This window comes from Thamnophis sirtalis, unplaced genomic scaffold (genome assembly GCF_051295495.1).
Source record: "Thamnophis sirtalis isolate CommonGarterSnake01/CBP01778 unplaced genomic scaffold, rThaSir2_p1.2 scaffold_3, whole genome shotgun sequence".
NCBI lineage: Eukaryota > Metazoa > Chordata > Lepidosauria > Squamata > Natricidae > Thamnophis > Thamnophis sirtalis.
This window is the reverse complement of record NW_028261383.1, coordinates 13,972,065-13,994,698: the sequence shown is the minus strand read 5'-3', so window position 1 is coordinate 13,994,698 and position 22,634 is coordinate 13,972,065. Positions and strand designations below refer to the sequence as shown.

Sequence of the window (22,634 nt, the reverse complement as noted above, 5' to 3'; positions counted from 1 at the left end):
GGCTTTTCTGTACGAAGTTAAAACCCACCCCTTTCCTAGAAATATCCTGGGAAATATTGAAAAGGCAGAATATTATATTTCCCTGGATCAGAAATGGAGAAATATGTTTTTAGGCAGGAAACAGACTCACTCTTAATAGCCCCCACCTTTGTCAATGGGCCAGTAAAAGACCTGAGCCAGTCTATTCTACATAACAAAGATTTCCCCCTTCGGCTCCAGGGTGATGGGATTAAGGCATGGTAGTATTAGCCCTTTACCCATCTCACCACAGGGCACCTGAGAAGAAGCAATGCTCAACTAAACATGAACTCAAAGCACAGCCTAGAGAGTTGCCCTTGCATGGCCCCCAAGGGGGTCTGACAACCAATCAGAATACAAGCTCAAGATCAAAGGCCAGAGAGGGCATAAAACCAGGGACATTCAGCATCTCTATCTCTTTTCTTCTTCACCCAACATCTGGAAGCATGTGATTCCCCTTTTCCCCCAGAACCTCAAACCATGTGGTCCTGCCATTAAAACCATCTTTCCAAGCAGCCTCCATGTTTCCAGTGGGTTTTTTTTTTTTTTGCCCACTTGGAACTGAACCCAGGTGGAAATTTTTTCCAACACTCCTTTCTGCTCTGATTTCTGTACACATTCAGCCTCTTTGGCCTGTTTGCCCTGGTGTTTATCCTCCTATTTCCTAGTACTCTTTCTATGTTTAATGGGACAATATCAGGGCTCCCACTTGTGCAAAAAAAAATGAAAATAAATTAAAGCTGAGGGTCTTTTCTTCTGGTGGGATGAGGGGGGAAATCTAAGGGGTGGGGGATGGGGAGATGTAAGTATTCTGTGTCCATGGCTATGGTTCCTCAAACCCCAGACTCCTTAAACTCTGATGGTGACTCCACTCATAGTAATTCCCCTCCCCACTTTCAGAGACACTCCCACAGGGCTTCCTGCTCACATTATAATATCCTCTCATCCTTTTTTCTATGTTTAAGTTGTTATTTTCTCATCAAGACTCTCACTACCCCAGTGATTCTGCCCCTCCCTTCTCTGGGCTCCTTGTATCAGCTGAAGGAGGCCACTCAGCTGATACAAGGCCAGGCTCCATAGGGGCATCTTCTCCCACCCTTGACAGCAGCCCCTCCCTGCTCTGGGAAGGATGTGTTGCTTTTCAATTGGCATCACTTCTGTCTTTGAGAGACAATCGCTTTTCCAAATTAACCCAGGTAAAATTTATTTACTAAACCTGTTCTGACCCCCTCCTCCGTCCAGTAACGAATGCCAAGACAAGCTTAACTGGAATGTACTTTATTAGCAAGAAACCAAAACCTCGGTAGCTGAAAGCCAAGCATAACAAACAGATAAGGGCCTTGGCAGCAACTCAGACCAGCCTTGGCAGCAATCCAGCCTGCCAAGCTAGTTACAAAAGTTCTCTAACTCTTAGTCAATGCATTGACCTCTGCAAAAGGGGTGTGTTCACAAGCAGTCCTTTTTATAGTCTGGAGAGGAGCCTAATGACCACCAGCTGAGTGCAATTACCTCCTGTACTTGCGCAACTGTTCCTGACGCCTATTAGCTCTTTGGTGCCGGGCATCCAGGAACAACTCACTGCTGGCGTCTGGATCACTCTCCCTTGTCTCCTCCCCACTGGTCCTGAGCCTTGGTTGGCGCTCAGGCGCCTCCTGGTGGCCAACCAGCCCTCTCTGCGCCCTGCTCAGAGTCAGAACCCTGCCCAGGGTCCTCCACATCCTCCAGAGCCTACTCAGAGGGCCCTTCGCTGTCGGAGTCTGGTGGCAGCTCCAACGGCTCCTGTTGGGCCACAACATAAACCTATGTATATACCCTAGTTGCCCAACTCACAAACAAGCAACTCTGGCTGGGTACAAGACAGCCAAAAACAGAATAATTAATGCTTTAAAAAGTATGAAAACCAAACTAAAACAAAGAAAGAGGTGTTAAAAGTAGCAGAGACCCATCACTAATTCACCTGTCACATTGAGGTCCCCAGACATGCCAGCTTAACCAGGAGTTGAGGAACCTATGGAAGCTCAATAGTGATGAAGCCAACTTCGCCTTAGGGAAGAGGAGATTCCATAATGGGGGTGTCACAGCAGAAAAGGCCCTCTATTCTGTCGGCCACATGTAGGTTGCTAAGCAAAAGACACCACAATATGCCCTCTCTCTCATCTGGTAGGATGGGTAGATGAAATTGGGGACAGTGGACCCTCAAATAAACCAGTCTCCATGAATTGCAAAAGCCCTGAGCCATTTGCTTTTATTCCAGTTCTCCTCTTGAAATTGTGGCTGTGTCCCTTGGAAAAAGACCAGAAGTAGACAATGATTTGGGGGAACTGAGGATGACCCAAAAGTAAGGAGAAACTTCAGTGTTCCTTTTTTTGAAAGGGAACCTAAAAGACCATCTCCACTTTCCCTCCCCTGAAGGGAGCAGCCCAAGATCACTCAGAGTTCAAAGCAGCCAGAGAGGAATTTCCTTGGAGCCTCAATTTGCTTCTGGAGGTTTTTCAGGCTGAGTCCCTGGGAAGGACCCAAAATCAGGAGTTCTTCTGGTTGAGCATTTTCCGCATTTGGAGCACTTCCTAAAACCGTTGGAGATGCTGCAGATATAGAGTGTTAAACCCTTGCCTTAAAACAAAATAGTGGGAGATTTTTACCTTCCAGGCTCTGGAGGGATTCAGAGTTAATTCTGTGGTGCCTTTTCTGCAGAGCCTGCGGTGGTGACGGTGAGCAGCAGGATGGAGGCTGAGGATGGGATGGAGACTCATGTCTGCCGAGTCCACGGCTTCTATCCCAAAGAAATCTATGCCTCCTGGAGGAGGGATGGGAAAATCTGGCTGCAGGACACCCTCCATGGGTGTGTGGCCCCCAATGCAGATGGGACATACTACTATTGGCTCAGCATCCGGATCGATCCCAAAGAGAGGGACCGCTATCAGTGCTACGTGAACTACAACAGCTTGCAGGCCCCTGTGGTCCTGCCCCTGACAGGTGAGTGGGTGCAGGGAGGGAAAGGCTGGGCTCTTTTTCTGGCTGGAGGAGTTTGGGAGAGAAATTTGAGCATAGCTATGTCTAGATGTGAGCATACTTAAGCTTTAATCCATCAATTTTCTCTATGTTCAAGGTTGGTGGACTTGCAAGGACCAGTTCATAAAATTGGCTTCAGGTGATGTAAAGCAGCAATCACCAATTGGTGGTCCATGAGAAAATTTTGGTGGTCTTTTTTTTTGCATTTTTTAATATTGCACTAAATCGCGGATCCTCAAACTACGGTCCCTGGGCCAGATACGTGCAATAAACGTTTGTATTGCTGCAGAGAGACTCCCCCTTTGGGGTCTTTTTGTGTGGGTCAGAGGGGGCCAGAAATTCTGACTTGGGGTCTGTTTCAGCCTCCTGGTGCATGGCTTTGGGAGAAGGCTGGGGGGAAGTGCCTCTGGTGGCAAAGAGCCAGAGGGCCTCGTTCCAGTGGGACTGCATCATGGCATGAAACTGGCTGACCATCTCAGCCCGTTGAGCCTTCAGGCGCCGGTACCTGGCCTTGCACTCCTGCAGGACTTCCCTCTGCTTGGAAAGCCTATGCTTGCAGTCCTCAGTGAAGGGCTTCTGTTGAGCTTCCTTCTCAGTCAGAATTTGAACTGAGCCAGCTATTTTGCCAACTCTTTCTCTGGTGGCTGCTTAGCTCCAACAACTGCTTCCTGTTGTGGCCCTAAGGACCCCAAGCGGAGAGGCAAGGAGTGGCGAGTAGAGGCTGGCAAGACGCCCCTTGACATGATTGACATCAAGTTGGCCATGCCCACTCAGGCACATGACCACATAGCCATTCCCATCCAGCCAGTCATTAGGCTGATCACGGTGGTTCACAGGTTTTAAAATTATGAATTTAGTGGTCCCTGAGGTCCAAAAGTTGGGGACCTCTGATGTAGAGGAAGCACAAGAATTCCACCGCCAGGATTAACCAATCCTGATGAAATGTACTTGGTTTCCCTCTTTGCCTCTGTCCTTGCCCTGTTTCCTATTTCCAGCAGATGACCGGTTATGCTGAGCACTCAAAAGAGATTTTCAAACTTTTATTAGAATTTGTGAACAGCAGCTGACCCCATGAAATACATGAAGAAAAGAAGCTACTATTCTGATTTTTTGCCATCAAAGATTAACACACCTTTCCTCCCGCAAAGAACGAGTGTATTGCTGCTCTAAGAAAAGAGCACTGCACATTATCTTATGATCAGGAATTTATTAGAATTCCTGAGACTCAGCATAAAACTGAAGGGGGCAAAAAATCCTCAGTTCAAAGAACTCTGAAGTTGCATATGTATAACTTCCCATGACATTTTTTTCATTGGACTTCAAAAACTGCAGAAAACCAGTCTTATATTGATGACAGCATAACAATTTTATACACAAATTTTCCATTATTATTTTTTTATGCTGATATCCCAGACACAATAAAATATTCCTTGGAGGTTTTTTTGTAAAATAAACATCATCACAAGTGCTGCTATTAAATTGGAGTCCTGAGTTTTGTGAAATTTAAAGTCCCCCCCTTCAAACCTGCTCCTCCCCCCACCACCGCAAGCTCTAACCAAATCAGTTTCAGTCATGATGTTGGATATCACCAAATCACATTTTATCACCCTAAACTTCTGGAAGCATAAAATACCATTTTTGGCCATTTCTGGGCTGTCAACAACTCCCAATTCCCTTCCAGATCTAGGGGGAGGGGATGACACAGACTCTCCCCATATACCTTCCCCTTCCCACCCCCGGGCTCCAAATGCTACAGTGAAGCATCAAGATCAGCACAATTTTGTATTTTTTATTTGTGGTTGATCTGAATAAAATAGACAACAAAACAACGGATCTCTAAAATATGACCTTTCCTTTAATGGATCCTGCATCAAGCAAATGGTTAGACTAGTTGGACCTCTTCAATTCCTTTCTCCCAAGTCTAGGATTCTAAGTGTGATGTTCTTCACTTAGGAGGCAAACAAAAAGTGCAAGTATTGGGTGGAGGATATCTGGCTTGTTAAGAGGACTTTGTAATAGGGATTGACCGAAGACTGGCTATGAGCCAGAAGCACAAAGGACTTTCAAAGACACCCTTTTAGGTAAATCAGATGTGAGAGTCAAATCTCCTCAGAGAAACATCAGCAGACTCAACTGAACAATAAAAGAACGGTTTATTCTTGACTTTGCAAAAGGGTTCCCCCCCCCCTATTGCAAAGACAGGAGAGAGCAATTAATACATATGAATATGAGATTTAAATACATTTTCGAAGTGAAAAATAACCACCCCTTTACCACCCCTTATTATCATTGGTCGGCTTACGTCAGATACGTTTTTGGTTATTTTGCAGCAGTTTCCCCGGACAAGAAATCCTCCTGATAATTGCCAAATATTGTTCTTCATGACAATACAATCAACCCTAGCATGACAGCTGCTTTCTTGCCAATGTTAGCCTGACCTGACCTAGAATGTACTAATTAATTTATAGCCTTGGTATTCCCCTGCAGAGTTTCTTACACAACTCCTTATCTTAATGTCTCACAGCTGGTTAGGTTATACAGAGTTTACATATAGTGTTTCTATGGCTCTTTCCTTTGCAGGAATAATTCCTACTTCTCTCATCAGATAAAGTATAATTACCAAATGATGAGTGTGATTTTCTTTCTTGCTCTGCTATGATCAAAGCCCTCATGAAGAAGCATTTCCAGACCAATCTTATAAGGGGAGAACAAAATGAAACTAGCTCCCTAAAGAAAAAAGACAGGAGATATGAACCCCTTTTTACTTTAAATAATAAAATACAAATATTCAAGGTTAAGCGGGAGGGGGGAGGGGGAGATAGATACAAACTTCTCAATTTTACCCAGAGTTATGACTTACTGGGACAATCCATGAAAAGAACAAACATGTTTTTGTTTTCACAACCTATTGTGCAATTGACTTTTTTTCTGCAAATTGCTGAGAATCAAAAGATTGCAAACGTCTGCTCTTGAGATGAACAGCTGAGGATGAATGTCAGTTGTCTTCATGCTAGGCTGATGTGAGACAATGGCAATGTCCTCTAACAATGCTTAGCAACCTGTTTTCATGCTATCTTTAGACAGCATGAATCTGGTTATCTTTAGGGCCCTTTTAATTTGAGGAATTTCCAGTCCTTTGGCTGCATTACATTTCTCCCCTAATTGGGGTGAAATTGTCTGGGGTTCTCCTTCAGTTATCTGCTTTTTCTCCCAAATCCATTCCAGAATCCAACCTGGGGCTCATCATCAGCTGTGTTATGGCTGGTCTTATTGTTGTGATTGCGATTGCTGGGATCTCGGTATTTCTCAGTAAGTATCCTTTTCTGGTGATGGAAGGAAGATGGGGAGATTCCTCCCAAGTCTCTTCCTTTCCTGAGCTTCATTCTCCCATTTTCCCAGCCTTCTTGGGAGCATCTGAGATCTCGACCACTTGGGGGGGCTTCAGTCTTTATTCAGCTTTCAATCGACAGGGAAGCATCAAGTGGATGATTTATAGTCTTTAGATATTAGCTCCAAATCACAGCAGGGATCAGAGATAGTGTCAGTTGAGGTGCTCTTTGTGGGGATATATAAATGTTAACAATTGCTTCCTATTCTCTTATTGTTTGGTTCAAACTCTTTGGAGGTGTTGGTGTGTTTTAGTCTGTATGTGAGGGGAGGATGAGGGACCTACAGACAGAACGAACCGAGTTTCTCCATCTCTTCTTCTCCAGCAATGAGACTGACCTCCTCACTTTCTTCTCTTTCTTTTCCAGGAAGTCACCGTTCAGGCCGAGGTAAGGTGAAGGAAGCGGCTTCTCTATCTTAGAGGAGTGCTTGAGGGATGGGGGAATGAAAAGAGGGAGAGCCCCCACAATTCTATTTTTAAAAGGCCTCCCAAATACACCCTTTTGTTCTGATTCTGGTGAAACCAGGATTTCTTTGGCAAGACCTGGAAAAAAGGATAGAAACAGGTAGTCCCTCAACTGATTACTGTATATTGAACAATGGTCTGGAATTACAACAGCCCTGAAAAGGGTCATACAGTCTAGCACCGTGATGGCGAACTGATGGCACGCATGCCCAAAGTGGCATGTGGAGCCATGTCGCCTGGCACATGCAGCGTCGCCCGTTCTCTTCCGGGTTTCTAGCGCTCATATGCACGGGATGATCAGCTGGCCTTCGTGCGTGTGGCAGTGCTGGAAACGGGAAGAGCCAGTCTTCCATTTTCTGGCGGGAGTGTGCGCGCCGGCCAGCTGATTCTCGTGTGCACATGGGCGCCAGAAACCCAGAAGAAGAATGGGCGATGCCAATAATCAGAAGACTATCTGGCCAGCACGCATGTGCACGTTGGAAACTGGGATTTCATTTTTTGGTGCGTGCATGTGCCCTTGGCAGCTCCTCTTCTGGATTGTGGCCCAGATGAGCATGCACGCGCCCTTCCGGCACTTGGTGTCGCCATCACTGTTCTAGCAATCACAAAAATTGTACCATTGTTCCTGATCATGTGGACTCATGATGCTGGGAAGCCTACTTGTATTTATGATCAGTTGCCCACAGCCAGCAAACATGTGGTCCTCATTTGTAAAGACATCATCTGGCTTCCCCACAGATCAATGGAGGACCCAGCAGGAAAGATTGCAGTTTGTTTCACCTGTCAAGCCTGATTGAAAGATCTGCCTCTTAAGGAGAGCTGATCCTTTAGATCAACCTACCAGAGGAATTCCCTTCCACGGAGGGGACTGAGCTCTGTCCACCTAATGGACTGGGAGACTGCTTAATGACTGCAACTGGGAATGCCAGTTAATGACTGCTTCACTCATTGACTGAGATTCTGGTCCACCTTTTTATCACAGTTTTTATTATTATTTTTTATTTATTTTATTTGTATGCCGCCCTTCTCCGGGAGGGACTCAGGGCAGCGAACAACTCAAGGGGGAAAGGGAAACATAGAACACAATACAAGAAGTTAAAATAGCCAAGAATCACACAACCACACAAGTCGAGAGGGGAGGGGAACTCATCAACCCCAGGCCTGCCGGCAAAGCCAGGTTTTGACGGCTTTTCGGAAAGCCTGGAGAGAGGTGAGGGTCCGAATCCCTGTGGGGAGTTCGTTCCAGAGGGCCGGAGCTGCCACAGAGAAGGCCCTCCCCCGGGTAGTAGCCAGGTGGCATTGGCTGGTACACGGAATCTGGAGGAGGCCGACCCTGTGCGATCTAATGGGTCTTTGGGAGGTAATTGGCAGCAGGCGGTCTCTCAAGTACCCAGGTCCAATACCATGAAGGGCTTTATAAGTTACGACTAGCACTTTGAGTTCTCCAAATAGAGTAATATCTTAAATGTAGGTTAATCTGTGTGGAGAACTGTCATAAAAGGGATGACAATATCAAATTAAATGCCATTCTTAACGGCCATTCTTGACACTACTGGTATCAGAATCTGTGATTTCTAGCAATTAACAACATTTGCTCTCCGTGTACTATTTTGTTCCTGCAGCTAAGGAAGGAAAACCCTCTTGCTGTTGGATTTCCAGGTTCATTCATTCAGGCAGGGAAGACAGACCAGAGCCTGCATGGCAGAGCCTGGCCTCTTTTGGAACAAAGAGCCCCAAGCTCTAGGGTGGGAAGTAGGAAAACCACCATAAGGAGCCCCAGTGGTTAGAGATTGTTCTGGGGGAGATGCTTGGATCTCCTCTGAGAGATTCATGAAGCTGAGAGGTTGAATGGTGAAGAGGAAAAGGACCAGGACAAAGCACTCTGTGTATTCCTCTCCAATGCGGGGAGCAACCAGGCCACTTAGTAGCCCCCCCCCCTCACAGGTTGATGGCCCTTGTGGAGGCTGTATGGGGGGAGAGGGAGGAAGGGAGGGGAGGGCTTTGAGGTCTACTGACTAGTTAATGGTGAAAGCCCTCTTCTATTCATCACTGAAGGGTAAAAAATTGGTGCAGGCAATGTGGCTGTCCCCCAAACTCTTATTCTGCATGGCCAACGTATGGTACCTCTCAGGATACCTTACTTGGCTCAGGAGCCTCAGAGAGCTGCAAGGAGGAGATCAGAGTATCTTCAGTGGAAGGGGAGGGAAGGGGCAGAGGAGGGGATTCTTGAGGGTCCTTCCAGTCATGGATGGAGAGGGGGCTTCTCTCCCCTCCTTCATCCCATCTGGGAACCCCTCCTTCCGGATGCTGAAGGGAAGACTTGGACTCTCTGCAGGACATAAGGATCCATGTACATTTATCTCTGGAGGCAAATTGGACTTGAATTGGATTTGCGCATTTAAGGGTGGAGCATCAGTGCTTGTTTGATTTTCTGGAGCAAGTTCTCACCCACTTCAGCAGTCAGTCCCAGCCCTGGCCCTCCCCTCTTATAATTCAGAAAATCCCACCAGGCTGATTCCTCAGAGGAGACCAGGGTATTTGTCTCATGGGGATGCTGCCTCTCCTCTATAACTGCTTTGCTTGATGAGTTGATCGGTGTCAATCCCTCAGTCAGGATTATGGGCTTCCTCATCTTGGATCCCAGACTGACCCTGCCTGCTTTTTCCCCTCCTCTTGGCAGTGCAAGTGGACCATCCAGAACAAGGAGAGAGGAGAGAAGATGGGATCAGTTTTCCCCTGAATTAGGCCAGACTCTTATGAGAAGCCCCTCGGGCCCTTCCAGCAAGCTGGAACCAGGATGCATTGGAATCTTTCACCGTTGCTTTTATCATTGAATCTGTTTCTATTATGATTGGGGAACAGAGGAGAAAAGAAAATCTTATGTGTTTATAATCGTGGAATCAAAAGGGTTTAAATTGGGTTTAATAGATATATTTTGTAATAATTACATTTTTTATTTTTTACTGGGCTTTTGCTGAGGAACATGGAGAGATTTTAGAGATGGGTTTATAGAGAATAGGGTGAGGAATGGGATAAACAGTAGCTTGGTTTTATTTTAAGAGAGTATTAATTTTCATCATACTTGCTGGGATTGAAAGTGTAGCTTTCTTTTTCTGTCTCTTATTTTTCTTTGTATCAGATTTATCTGTATAATATAATCTCCAATGAAATTATTATTTTAAAAAGCCCTACATTCTGAGATTTCTGCCACTGAAGTAATTCATATATTTTTACTTAACTATTGCACAGTTAATTGACCATATATTGGATAATCCAAACTTTGACAAATAAACAATATACTTTGTGGAGCATTCAGAAACGGAATTTTTCTAATTGCCATTTATGGATGGGGCCAGGGAATTGCGCAGCAGGTGTCCCAATGAAGTCAGAGAAACATGAACTTGTAGTTTTATATAAATAAATGTATTTTAAATCAATATTTATAGCAAACAATATAAGCAAACAGGGACATCATGAGGTAAATCACAGAGCACACAGAACAAACAGAAGAAAAAGGTGGGAAAAAGGGGAAACGCCCCCTGCACGCCTATAACAACCAATCACAGCGCAGATTGCCTCACGCAGGAGCCAGCACTCTTCAACCAATCAGCTATGACTATGTATTCTGGCTCACTGCACCACCTCACAGCTCTAGCTACTAAATTTAAATAACAGAAGGCAATTTATCTTTCATGATTTAGAAAAATGGAATATAGGATCCACTGCAAAGGCAGGCTGCTCCTTCCATAAGATTGTCAAAATTGTTTGCTGAAAATCAATAGTTTTGTTTCCATCCCCTATGCACAGAGGTGGCAGCACCTTGCAACCTTTCTTGCCGGCTTCCACACTGGCTTTTTGGGGAAACCAGTGTGGCAAAGTTTGCAAACGGTGATCACTTGATCGTGCAATGCTTGGTAATTGATCTTTTAAGTGCAAACAGGTTTCCAAGGGCCTGACATGCAATCATGTGTTTGGGGAGGTGACGAGGCAGTCGTAACTACAAAGACAGATCTTGGCCATTTTTCCTTAAGTGACTGGTCATTTCTGCAGCCAGATGGGCCACTTCTGTTGCTTATAAAACAGAGGCCCCTGTGGGACAATTTTGATCAATTCAGTCAGCAGGTGAAAATTATATATGAGGATTCTATAAAGACACAGAGAGTGAATCAAGGCATTAGAGACCTTGCAGGGTTACTGGCCAGTAACTGAATATATTAGTGAATTTCATGTCTCAACTGCATTTCATATGGAATAATGCTGCTTTGGTGTGTTGAAAGAAATGTCTTTCTGGGTTCATTTCTAAGGGGGGGGGGAAAGACACTGGATTCATGGAAGTTGGTTGGAAAGAAGGTTTTAATGGTGGACAGGATCACATGTTTCCAGATCTTGAAAAAAAAGTGCAGAGATGCTGAGAGTCCCTGGGTTTTATGCCCTCTCTGGGCTTTTGAATTTGAGCTTGTATTCTGATTGGTTGTCAGACTCCCATGGGGCCAAGTCAGCATATTGCCCCCAATAATTTGAGTCCTCATTTTACCCACATCAGAAGGATAGAAGGCTGAGTCAACCTTGAGCCAGTGAGATTTGAATTGCCAAATTGCAGCTAGCAGTCAGCTGAGAGAGACATGAAGAAGAGCCCCTTAGACTTTTTAATTTGAGGGGTTTCCATTCATTTGGCTGAATTAAACCTCTCTTTTTATTGGGGTGATTGTTTGGGGTTCTCCTTCAGTGATCTGCTTTTTCTCCCAATTCAGTTCCAGAATCCAACCTGGGGCTCATCATCAGCTGCGTTGTGGCTGTGGATGGGACAATTGTATCTTTTTTCTACTATTTACTCATAGGAAAAGTTGCACATGAACAATTATTTCACATCAGCATATAAATAGCGTAGGATTGGAGAAGTGGGCATTTATTTTTTGCTTCTCTTGACTGAAGTCTCCATTTCCCTTCAAGTTTTAATACTGTACTTTTGTTCTCTTCTTGTTCCTCTTTTCCCACTGTACAAAATCAGCTGCTTGTACAAACTATAAAAGGAAATGTAAGTTTTTCTTCTAGATTCTCTCTCTACTTTCATAGAGGGACCCCTCTTTATTAAAGTACTCTAATAAATTGTCTTTAATGTAATCTTCTGACTCAGTTGCTTATAGGAGAGAGTGTACCAAGGCAGGATCTAAGGCCATATTTTGTCTATCAGTCTGTCTGTGAAAAAATTGTTGGAGGGGGGTGAAAAGAAGACGACAAAATTCCCATGAAAAGGGAATTTCCTCTCCTCTCAAAAAGTGGGGATAGGCCCTCTAGATTTGCCAATAATAATTTATATTTAAAAGGTAAAAGTTCCCCTCGCACATATAGGCTACCATATTTTTCGGACTATAAGATGCACCGTAGTGTAAGACGCACCATGATTTTGAAGAGGTAATTTTTTTTAAAAAAAAGTTTTTGCACTCTGCAGGCCTCCCAAACCCTCTACACACATCGTTTTTTGCAAAAATAAAAAATAAAAAGGGGCATGCAGAGCTTTAGGAGGCTTGTAGAGTTCTCCTGGGAGCTGGGGCAAAAACAAGGAAAAATGGCCCTGTTTTTGTTCGTTTTTGCCCTCCCCAGCCCTCAGGAGCACTTTGCAAGCCTCCCAAACTCTCTGCATGTCCATTTTTGCAAAGGGGACAGGGTTTTGGTAGGCCAAAAATGCTGTATTCAGTGTATAAGATGTACCCAGATTTTCGCTCTCTTTTTTGAGGGGAAAAAGGTACGTCTTATATTTCGAAAAATACAGTTGTTGTTCCCAACTCTAGGTGGTAGTGCTCATCTCCGTTTCAAAATCTGAGTCAGTGCTGTACAAAGACATCACTGTGGTCATGTGGTCGGCATGACTAAACACTGAAGGTGCACGGAACACTGTTACCTTCCTACCAAAGGTGGTCCCTATTTTTCTACTTGCATTTTTACATTCCCCTTCTCTCCCTCTTTCTCTCTTCCCCCATCTCTCCCCCTCTCTCCTCTCTGTTCTCTCTCCCTCCCTCGCTCTCCCCTCCTTCTCTCTATATATATCTTACTCCCTCTCCCCCCTTTCTCCCCCTCCCTCCCCCTCTCTGTCCTACTCTTTCCCCTTTATCCCTCCCCCTTTATCCACCTCCCTCTCTCCCCCTCTATGCCTGTCCCCCCTCCTTCTCTCTATATATCTCCCACCCTCTCCACCCTTTTCCTCCCCCTCCCTCCCCTCTCCCTCTCTGCCCTCTCTCTCAACCTCTCTCAGCCTCCTCTCTATATATCTCCCTCCCTCTCCCCCCTTTTCCCCCCTCTCCCCCTCCCCCTGTCCCCCTCTGCCACTCTTTCTTCCTCTTTCCCTCTCTCTCCTCCTCTCTCACTCGCCCACTCTATATATCTCCCTCCCACTCCCTCCCCCTCCTCTCTCTCATCAAGGATGCAATGTAAATGCAACAGAATAAGAGTGCTACAGGGAAACGCATCGACTGATCTTGATAAGCCCATGTCCATCTTGATCGCCAGCCTGTCCTTATCCCCCAAATCCCCAGCGCTTCTGGCCATAGGCAGGGATTTGCTTCCCAGAAGCTTCCTTCCATCCCAAAAAGTTCCCAACCTAGGGGCACTTGCTGAATTAGCCCAAGCAAAATGGATCAGCTTCTCACAAGAAGGCTAAACTCTCACAGCAAATTACATTCCTTACCACTCAGTTGAATTAGCTTCAGTCTTTGCAACCAGCAGCTGCAGCACTTCCACCTCCAACCTGAAAAGGGCCCGTCATTGTTTCATGATCTTTCAACAGGTTGGATTTCCACAAGTAGTCTCAGTTTACGACCATTAAGGTGCCCCAAATTTTGGTCATCATTATTGTGGGGACTAACTGAGGCACACTTGTGACTGCCTCACTCAATGGCAGCTATCCTGGACACTCTCGGTTGTGGTCATGGAGCAACCTCACAGATTTTTAAGTGGACAGAATGAAAGAGCTGACTGCCGGAAGAGAACAGGCAGCTGCCCTCTCCGAAGATCCGTGATTCATATTTTCAACTCACCACAGGCCTTTCCCTCTCGGAAGAGAACCGTTACTCTGGGCTGGAGAAAAGATGCTCCAATCCCCAAAACATGAGCTTCCTTTTTCTTGTCCAGCACACTGGTTCCCCACCCCTCTGCACACTAGCCTTTCTAACCTCCCAAGATATTATCTTTGGCCGCTTTGGACCTACAATGCTAGTGAATGCAATTCTCCTGTATGGTAGTAAGACTTGAAAAAAACACCTTTCAACCATTCAGAAAGATGATGTTTGCTAGCTTTCTGGCTGAAAAACTAGGAAACAGAATGTTTTTGAAAGGTAGAAAGTCTCAAAAAAATCAAAATGATAGCAAACACAATATTTTGCATGGTTAAATGAGACTAGGCTTCAGAGTGATTCTGAGAAGAGCAAAAGCAATGTTTGTGAATACTGGAATACTGCATCCAGTTCTGGTCACCACCATGTAAAAAAGATGTTGACACTTTGGAAAGAGTGTAGGAAAGTGCAACAGAGATGATTAGGGGACTGGAGGTTAAAACATCCGAATGGTTGCAGGAATTGGGTTTGGTTAGTATAATAAAAAGAAGGACTGGAGGGACATGATAGCAGTGTTCCAATATTTGAGGGGCTTCTGTAAAGGAGAGGGGGGTCAAACTATTCTCCAAAGCGCCTGAAGGCAGGACAAGAAGCAATGGATTGAGACTAATCAAGGAGAGAACCAACCTAGAACCAAAGAGAAATTTCGTAACTCTGAGAATAATCAACCAAAGGCCTGCCCGACATGCAACCAAGTGATCTGGGGATGATGTGTGTGTGGCAATCATAATTTCAAAGAAACTGATGTGGCAATCATAACTTCTAGGAATTAGAGGAACTGGCTTGGAATTGGTGAGTGACACAGATGCTGCCGGCTCTCCTGCATTTGTGCCTTCATACTGACAGTCACATTCGGCAACAGAATGTAAAAGCATCGTCATCAATTCTTTATCATTTGGCCATCATAATAACAACGATCACAACCTGAAGAGGAATTTATTATTTTAAGTCCAAGGATTCCCCAGAAGATCCACCAAAACCAACCTTAGTTAATTGCAGAAAGACTGAAGAGCTTTGAAGCTTCCTAAAGATTCAGGCCTTCGCCGGAGAATTAAAGAAAAAAGGGAATTAATGCATTGTTCTGCGTTTGGCATCGTCTTCGCCTTGAAGGTCCCCCAAGCAATTTTGGCCGTTTTCCTCCAGAGTGACGATCATTGGGGGTTTGTGACCTCTCCACCTGATCACACAGCTGTGGGGGTCTGTGTGGGATCTGAATGGGACTCCCCCCCCCTCCGCCCACATACCTCTCCCACTGTCTTGATGCCCGCTGATCTGCCTCTCCCCCCACGACACAGAATTCCTGGACTGAGGAGTTGATTCTTACGAAACTTTAGCTTCCTTTTTCAACTTTTCCCATAAGTTTTGTCATGTTGTCTGCCTAGCAACCAGAGACGTCATGGAAACGTTTTCCCCCTCTGCTCTATTAGGAAGAAATGAATGGAACTTTGAAGGAAATGGCATCGCTTTTTCAAAACACGAAGAACATCATGGATAAAGGATTTCATGAGATTATGGAAAATATTATATAAGGGATACTGAGTAAAGACCAAGACACTCAGGAACGGGAGGAGCTAACAGAAGAAATGGAGGAAGTGGAGGAAAAGGTGGACCTGAAGAACCAGCAAACTAAAGAAGACAAGGAGATAATAATGAAAATAAGAGTGATTGATGAATTAAACCAGGGGGGAAATACCTTGTTGAAAAAAGAATTGGAGATGCAGGAAAATACTTTTGAAAGGAAGGTAGGGGCTTGGACAGACATTTTGGAATGTGGAAGAGGGGAGAAATGGGATAAATACTTAGACTGCAGAAAAAAACAATTACTACCAACCTGCCTTCCATTGAGGACCTATATACTACATGTGTCACGGCTCCTTCACTTAATAACCAATAAAGAAACCACTCAACTCCATTTTGCAGAATTAAGAGTACTTTTACTGATTATAAGTAATAAGAAGCTAAGCAAAGCTGGATCTGAGCAAAAGGGCGTGCAAGCATTAGATATCAATACATGATTCATTCCCCTCCCCTTGGTACCCCAGTCCATAGTCCAATCATATATCACCACCGCTGTCAGGTGGGAGACATCTTTAAAAATCATCATCAGGTTGGTATGCGGACAGTTGGCCTTGGCGGGAAACTCCCCTCCTTCCACATGCGCAAACAGATGGTGAGAACAACTCCCAATTAACAGTCCTCCTCCTGTACAAATTATTTCCCTCATCCAAATATCATGCCCTCCCTCCCTGTTTCAATGGCAGCCGAAAAGCGAGCAGCAAAACAGAGGCTGACAACATGAGTCAAAAGGAAGGCTATGAAAATATTTACAGACTCCTCGCATCCTGAACATAAATTGTTTCACCTCCTACCCTCAAAATGACATTATAGAGCACTGCACAGCAGAATAACTGCACACAAGAAATGTTTTTCCCCCGAATGCCATCATTCTGCTAAACAGATAATACCCTCAACACTATCAAACTATTCACTAAGTCTGCATTACTATTAATCTTCTCATCATTCCTATCACCCATCTCCTCCCACTTATGACTGTATGGTTGTAACTTTGTTGCCTATATCCTTATGATTTATATTGATTGTTTCCTAGTATGATTTGATTGCTTATTTGTACCCTATGACTATCATTAAGTGTTATAACTTATGATTCTTGACAAATGTATCTTTTATTTTTATGTACACTGAGAGCATATGCAGCAAAGACAAATTCCTTATATATCCAATCACACTTGACCAATAAAGAATTCTATTCTATTCTATTGAATAGCCAAGAAGTAGATGCAGACAGAGATAAAGATCCAAGAGAGGAATATGGGAGGCAAGTCAAAAAAAGCATAGCAACTAAGTATTGAAGTGGGCAAGAGACGATGGGTAGATGATTTCTCTTTTTTGTTGTTCTGATTTGCTTTTCTTTTTCTCTCTCTTTCCATTCTTTTTTAGGCGGGTAACATGATTAGTCCTAATCCTAACCCTTTTTCAATGCCATATTAACTTCAAATGGTCACTAAATGAACCATTGTAAGTTGAGGATTGGCTGAGGTGCATCCATCCTTGTCCTCCTTGGTGGCTTTCAGTTCTATCGACCCTACTGTCCTTATGAACATTTATGGCCTTTGGGACTGAGTGGTTCAGTGTTGCACTGTGAAGGGAATTGAATAAGGGGGTTTCTCCAAGATGTTTCACGAGGAAGGAGTCTCACCCCACTAATTGAGCAACACTGAGGCTGCTTCTATTAAAATAAATAAGTGACCTCAAGCCCTCCTCTTGAGGAAAGCCCCCATTAACCCCCACTCCACGTGACTTGACTCTTGAACCTCAGCATCCTGACTCTGCAACTGGAGCAGCTGATAAAATTTCCACAACCTCTGACTTCGCTTATCTACTCCTCCGCATCCTGTTTTGATATGGCATTCTTGTAAGACAATCTTGCTAAAAAAAAAAATTTTCGGGGGGGAACTTGGCCTCCTGTTGCAAGGACAGGTGTCAGCTCCGGCCAGCCCAGACGCCTGGAGCTGCCATTCAGGGGAGAAGACTGGGCCAGCTGCCAAGACTCACTGTCCCACCTCCACAAGCTAAAGAAACTCCTGCTAACAATCCATGATTAATTTCCGGGTGGTTTTCGCTCTGGGTCACAAGGTGATGGGTATAAGCACAGTCGGGTTTATCTTAATTACCAATGTAGCTAGAAAAGGTGATGGGAAGCACCGGGTGGCAGCTCTGACAATTTATTCATTACCTTAGTGCTTTGTTGGTCAGTTCCTGCCGAAGGAAGAATACAAACTGCATTTACAAACCGTTTCTATATTTGGCTGGTTTCATTAATCCTTCGGAACCTGACAACAGATAGTCCTCAACTTATAACAGTTCACTTAGTGACTGTTCGAAGTTATAACATCACTGAAAAAATGCCTTTGATCATTTTGTACACTTATGGCTGTTGCAGCAGCCCCTTGGTCACATGATTTACATTCAGGTGCTTGACTCCTGATTCTCATTCAGGACGGCTGCAGTGTCCTGGGGTTATGTGATCCCCGTTTGCCACTTTCTGACAAGCAAAATCAATGGGGAAAGCAGATTCACTTAACAACCGTGTTGGTGATTTAACGACAGCAGTGATTCACTTAACAACTGTGGCATGAAAAATCGTAAAATGAGACAAAACTCTAACAAATTTCTCACTTAGCAACATAAATGATGGGCTCAATTGTGGCTGTAAGTTGAGCACTACCTGTGTAGGTGTTTGCATTTGTTTGTTTACTTACTTGCAAATTTCATTGAGCAAATTAAGTAAACTCTCTCTCTCTCTCTCTCTCTCTCTGTGTGTGTGTGTGTGTGTGTGTGTGTGTGTGTGTGTGTGCTTTATTTCCTTGGCCTGATATTTGTCATCACTCACCTTTTGGGGTTGAGGGGAAGGGAAGTGGTTGCGCTTGGTCAGCCCAAGCAACATGGATCAGCTTCCCACAAGAAGGCTAAACACTCCCAGCAAATTACATTCCTTACCACTCAGTTGAATTAGCTTCAGTCTTTGCAACCTGCAGCTGCAGCACTTCCACCTCCAAGCTGAAAGGGCCTCGTCATTTTTTAGAGGAATTCAATGGGACTCGGTGTGTGTGTGGCAATCATAATTTGAAAGAAATTGATGTGGCGATGATAACTTCTAGGAATTAGAGGAACTGGCTTGGAATGGGTGAGTGACACAGATGCTGCCGGCTCTCCTGCATTTGTGCCTTCATACTGACGGTCACATTCAGCAACAGAATATAAAAGCACCGTAATCAATTCTTTATCATTTGGCCATCATAATAACAAAGAAGAGCTTTGAAGCTTCCTAAAGATTCAGGCCTTCACCAGAGAATAAAGGGAAAGAGGGAATTAATGCATTGTCCTGCAACTTGCCGACAAAAGGAAAATACGCTAGTCTGGGAATGCTTATATGAAGGATTGTGAAATTATTTACTGGATTATACCTAATCACCCTAAGACCAAAACAAGGAAGTTATTTAATTAAAGGGACTCCTGAATGTTATGCTAGAAGGTTGAATCTGTAAAGGGGACGTAAAGAGGCTTTTGATAACCTCTGGGACTATTTAAATGGAACTGATTGTTTACCTATGGGATATAAACAACAGTGATTACTGTACGTTGAAGGGCACGTTTAGGACTGAATAAATCAGGGGTGTCCAAACGTGGGAACTCTAAGACTTGTGGACTTCAACTTCCAGAATACCTCAGCCAGAATAATGAAAATAACAGTGATTGATGAATTAAACCAGGGGCGAAATACCTTGTTGAAAAAAGAATTGGAGATGCAGGAAAATACTTTTGAAAGGGAGGTAGAGGCTTGGACAGACATTTTGGTATGTGGAAGAAGGGAGAAATGGGAGAAATACTTAGACTGCAGAAAAACAATTACTATCAACCTGCTGTCCATTGAGGACCTATATACTACATGAGTCAAAAAGAAGGCTATGAAAATATTTACAGACTCCTCGCATCCTCAACATAAATTGCTAATTACATTTCCCTCTCCTCTGGGTTACGGAAGGGAACTGGTATTCTGGGCTGGAGAAAAGATGCTCCAATCCCAAAAACATGAGCTTCCTTTTTCTTGTGCAGCACACTGGTTCCCCACCCCTCTGCGCGCTAGCCTTTCTACCCTCCCAAGATATTGTCTTTGGTAGCTTTGGACCTACAATGCTAGTGAATGCAATTCTCCTGTATGGTAGTAAGACTTGAAAAAAAAACACCTTTCAACCATTCAGAAAGATGACGTTTGCTAGCTTTCTGGCTGAAAAACTAGGAAACGGAATGTTTTTGAAAGGTAGAAAGTCTCAAAAAAGTCAAAATGATAGCAAACACAATATTCTGCCTGGTTAAATGAGACTAGGCTTCAGAGTGATTCTGAGAAGAGCAAAAGCAATGTTTGTGAATACTGGAATTCTGCATCCAGTTCTGGTCACCACCATGTAAAAAAGATGTTGAGACTCTGGAGAGAGTGTAGGAAAGAGCAACAAAGATAATTAAGGGACTGGAGGTTAAAACATGCAAACGGTTGCAGGAATTGGGTTTGGTTAGTAATAGCAGTAGACTTAGCAATAGCAGTAGACTTATATACCGCTTCATAGGGCTTTCAGCCCTCTCTAAGCGGTTTACAGAGAGTCAGCATATTGCCCCCAACAATCTGGGTCCTCAGTTTACCCACCTCGGAAGGATGGAAGGCTGAGTCAACCCTGAGCCGGTGAGATTTGAACCGCTGAACTGCTGATCTAGCAGTAGCCTGCAGTGCTGCATTTAACCACTGCGCCACCTCAGTATAATAAAAAGAAGGACTGGAGGGACATGATAGCAGTGTTCCAATATTTGAGGGGCTTCTGTAAAGGAGAGGGGGGTCAAACTATTCTCCAAAGCGCCTGAAGGCAGGACAAGAAGCAATGGATTGAGACTAATCAAGGAGAGAACCAACCTAGAACCAAAGAGAAATTTCGTAACTCTGAGAATAATCAACCAAAAGCCTGCCCGACATGCAACCAAGTGATCTGGGGGTGGTATATGTGTGTGGCAATCATAATTTCAAAGAAATTGATGTGGCAATCATAACTTCTAGGAATTAGAGGAAGTGGCTTGGAATTAAGGTGACCAAGTTTTTTACAATGAAAAGGAGGACAAATAAATTGGGAAAAAATATCGTAAATAAAAGAAATATTTTATTCATTGCAACAATAGCAGTTAGACTTATATACCGCTTCATAGGGCTTTCAGCCCTCTCTAAGCGGTTTACAGAGTCAGCATATTGCCCCCACAGTCTGGGTCCTCATTTCACCCACCTCGGAAGGATGGAAGGCTGAGTCAACCTTGAGTCGGTGAGATTTGAACCGCTGAACTGCAGATAGCAGTCAGCTGAAGTGGCCTGCAGTACTGCACCCTAACCACTGCGCCACTATAATATGATATATGCATAATAAAAACATGTGTAACATTTTATATTGTAATTATGCTTACATGCCTGTTAATTATTATTTAAATGAGTACTTTTCCATTGAATTAATATTTTTTGTCAATGTATCATCTTCTAACAATATATTGGAAATATCTGAACAAGAAATATCCTTCATATTCAATTTTACGGCAAGTGCTGCAGCTAGAGTATCAACATTCAATCTCGTTTTCTCACTTGTCCAAAAATCATTGGCAATTGAAAAAAACTCTTTCAACTGCTGCATTAGTTCCAGGGCAGCACAACGTAAATTGAACACATATAAATAAATTTTCACATGGAATATGTTCGTTTTTGAAATGGTTGAAAATATCCACCCATCTTTTATCAATTTCAACGTGTTGCTTTTCCCATTGTATTAATTTTTCAGAATTTAAATATACATTCAGTCTTCTAATTTCTTCAAAGAGACAATTGTCTATTTTAATGTCTAGCGTTTCTTTAGATAAAATCTCAACACAAGATTCAATATCTGTCCAATATACTTGCGATGAAGTCAAAAAACACCATTGAAAACTGTTATTTCCCGTGATTTTGTTTCAGACCATTCTTCGATATATTGAAAATATGTTTGGTAAAAATTCTGCACTTCTTTGATAAACTTTTCCGTTATGCCCGGATTGGATTCCTCTAAGTCTGACAATTTTCTTTTTATAATTAAAGGAAGAAATTTATCTTCAAATCAAGATTTGTATTGAAGGATAAAGTCATTCAAAATAAGACTAACTTCTGTAGCTGAAATGTGTTCCCCTTCAATCTTTTGAATCATTTTGTGAAAAATAGATGCTTGATTATGTACAAAATACATTAATATTTCAGATATTTCATTATTGAAAAACAATTCCAGGATTTTAGGACATTTGTCTAAACTTAAAAAATATGAACGGAGAGGCTCAAATAATTGTAGAACACGCTCTTCAGCAGGTGTTAGAGCAAGCCGTCTAACTTTTGAATATCCTAAAAAAAAGTTGTATTCAACATTTGCTTCTTCACAAAATTGTTTTAAAGTAGCCACACGAATGGTAAAACAACTAAAATACAAATAAATTGTAGTTATTATTACTTCTACATCAATTGGCATGGCACATGATGCCGTGTTGATTGCATTTGACAAAATATGTGCATTACAACCTATTCCTACTATTTTCTTTTGGAGTAAATCTTGAAATTTTACATACACATTATTCACCCCTTTGCATCTTGGCCCACCAAAATTTGGGTTTGTATTATCAGCTGTTAATGCAACAACTTTGGATTACAAATTGTTTTCATTTATTACTCCATATAGATGGTTTGACAAAATTTCGGCAGTTTAAAATGTTTACTTGAATCCCCATGGTAACATGAAAATATCTTACTAGTATTGGATACAATTTGGTTTCATTATGATTTGATGCATCAGATAAAACCATTACAAATGCTGCAATTTTCAAGTCTGCTGTAAGTATTTTATCACAGTAATTTTTAAATACTGATTTAATAATAGCCTCGCATTTTGTCCTGGCGCATGAAAATTTAGCATTGTGAAACTTTTTCAATAATTTAGTTGTACAATCCATACTACGAAAACTTTGATTGTGAATTATGGTATGAAATGCAAATGTTCCCTCCATTGCAGCTAACTGTTTTTCAT

The 22,634-nt window shown here is 43.2% G+C and overlaps 2 long non-coding RNA genes across 3 annotated transcripts in view; one reads left to right on the top strand and one right to left on the bottom strand.

Annotated features, from left to right (window-relative positions):
* Window positions 1-6,252: 6,252 nt before the first annotated feature.
* Window positions 6,253-10,599, top strand: LOC148047234 (uncharacterized). The gene is made up of 3 exons (XR_015696117.1): window positions 6,253-6,339; window positions 6,786-6,806; window positions 9,564-10,599. It is a non-coding gene; the product is annotated as an uncharacterized LOC148047234 (long non-coding RNA).
* LOC148047233 (uncharacterized) overlaps window positions 6,339-22,634 on the bottom strand; it is a 40,221-nt gene continuing 23,925 nt past the window's right edge. For both annotated transcript variants that reach the window (XR_015696114.1, XR_015696115.1), the window contains one exon: window positions 6,339-6,961. This is a non-coding gene — a long non-coding RNA (uncharacterized LOC148047233). The remainder of the gene's footprint in view (window positions 6,962-22,634) is intronic.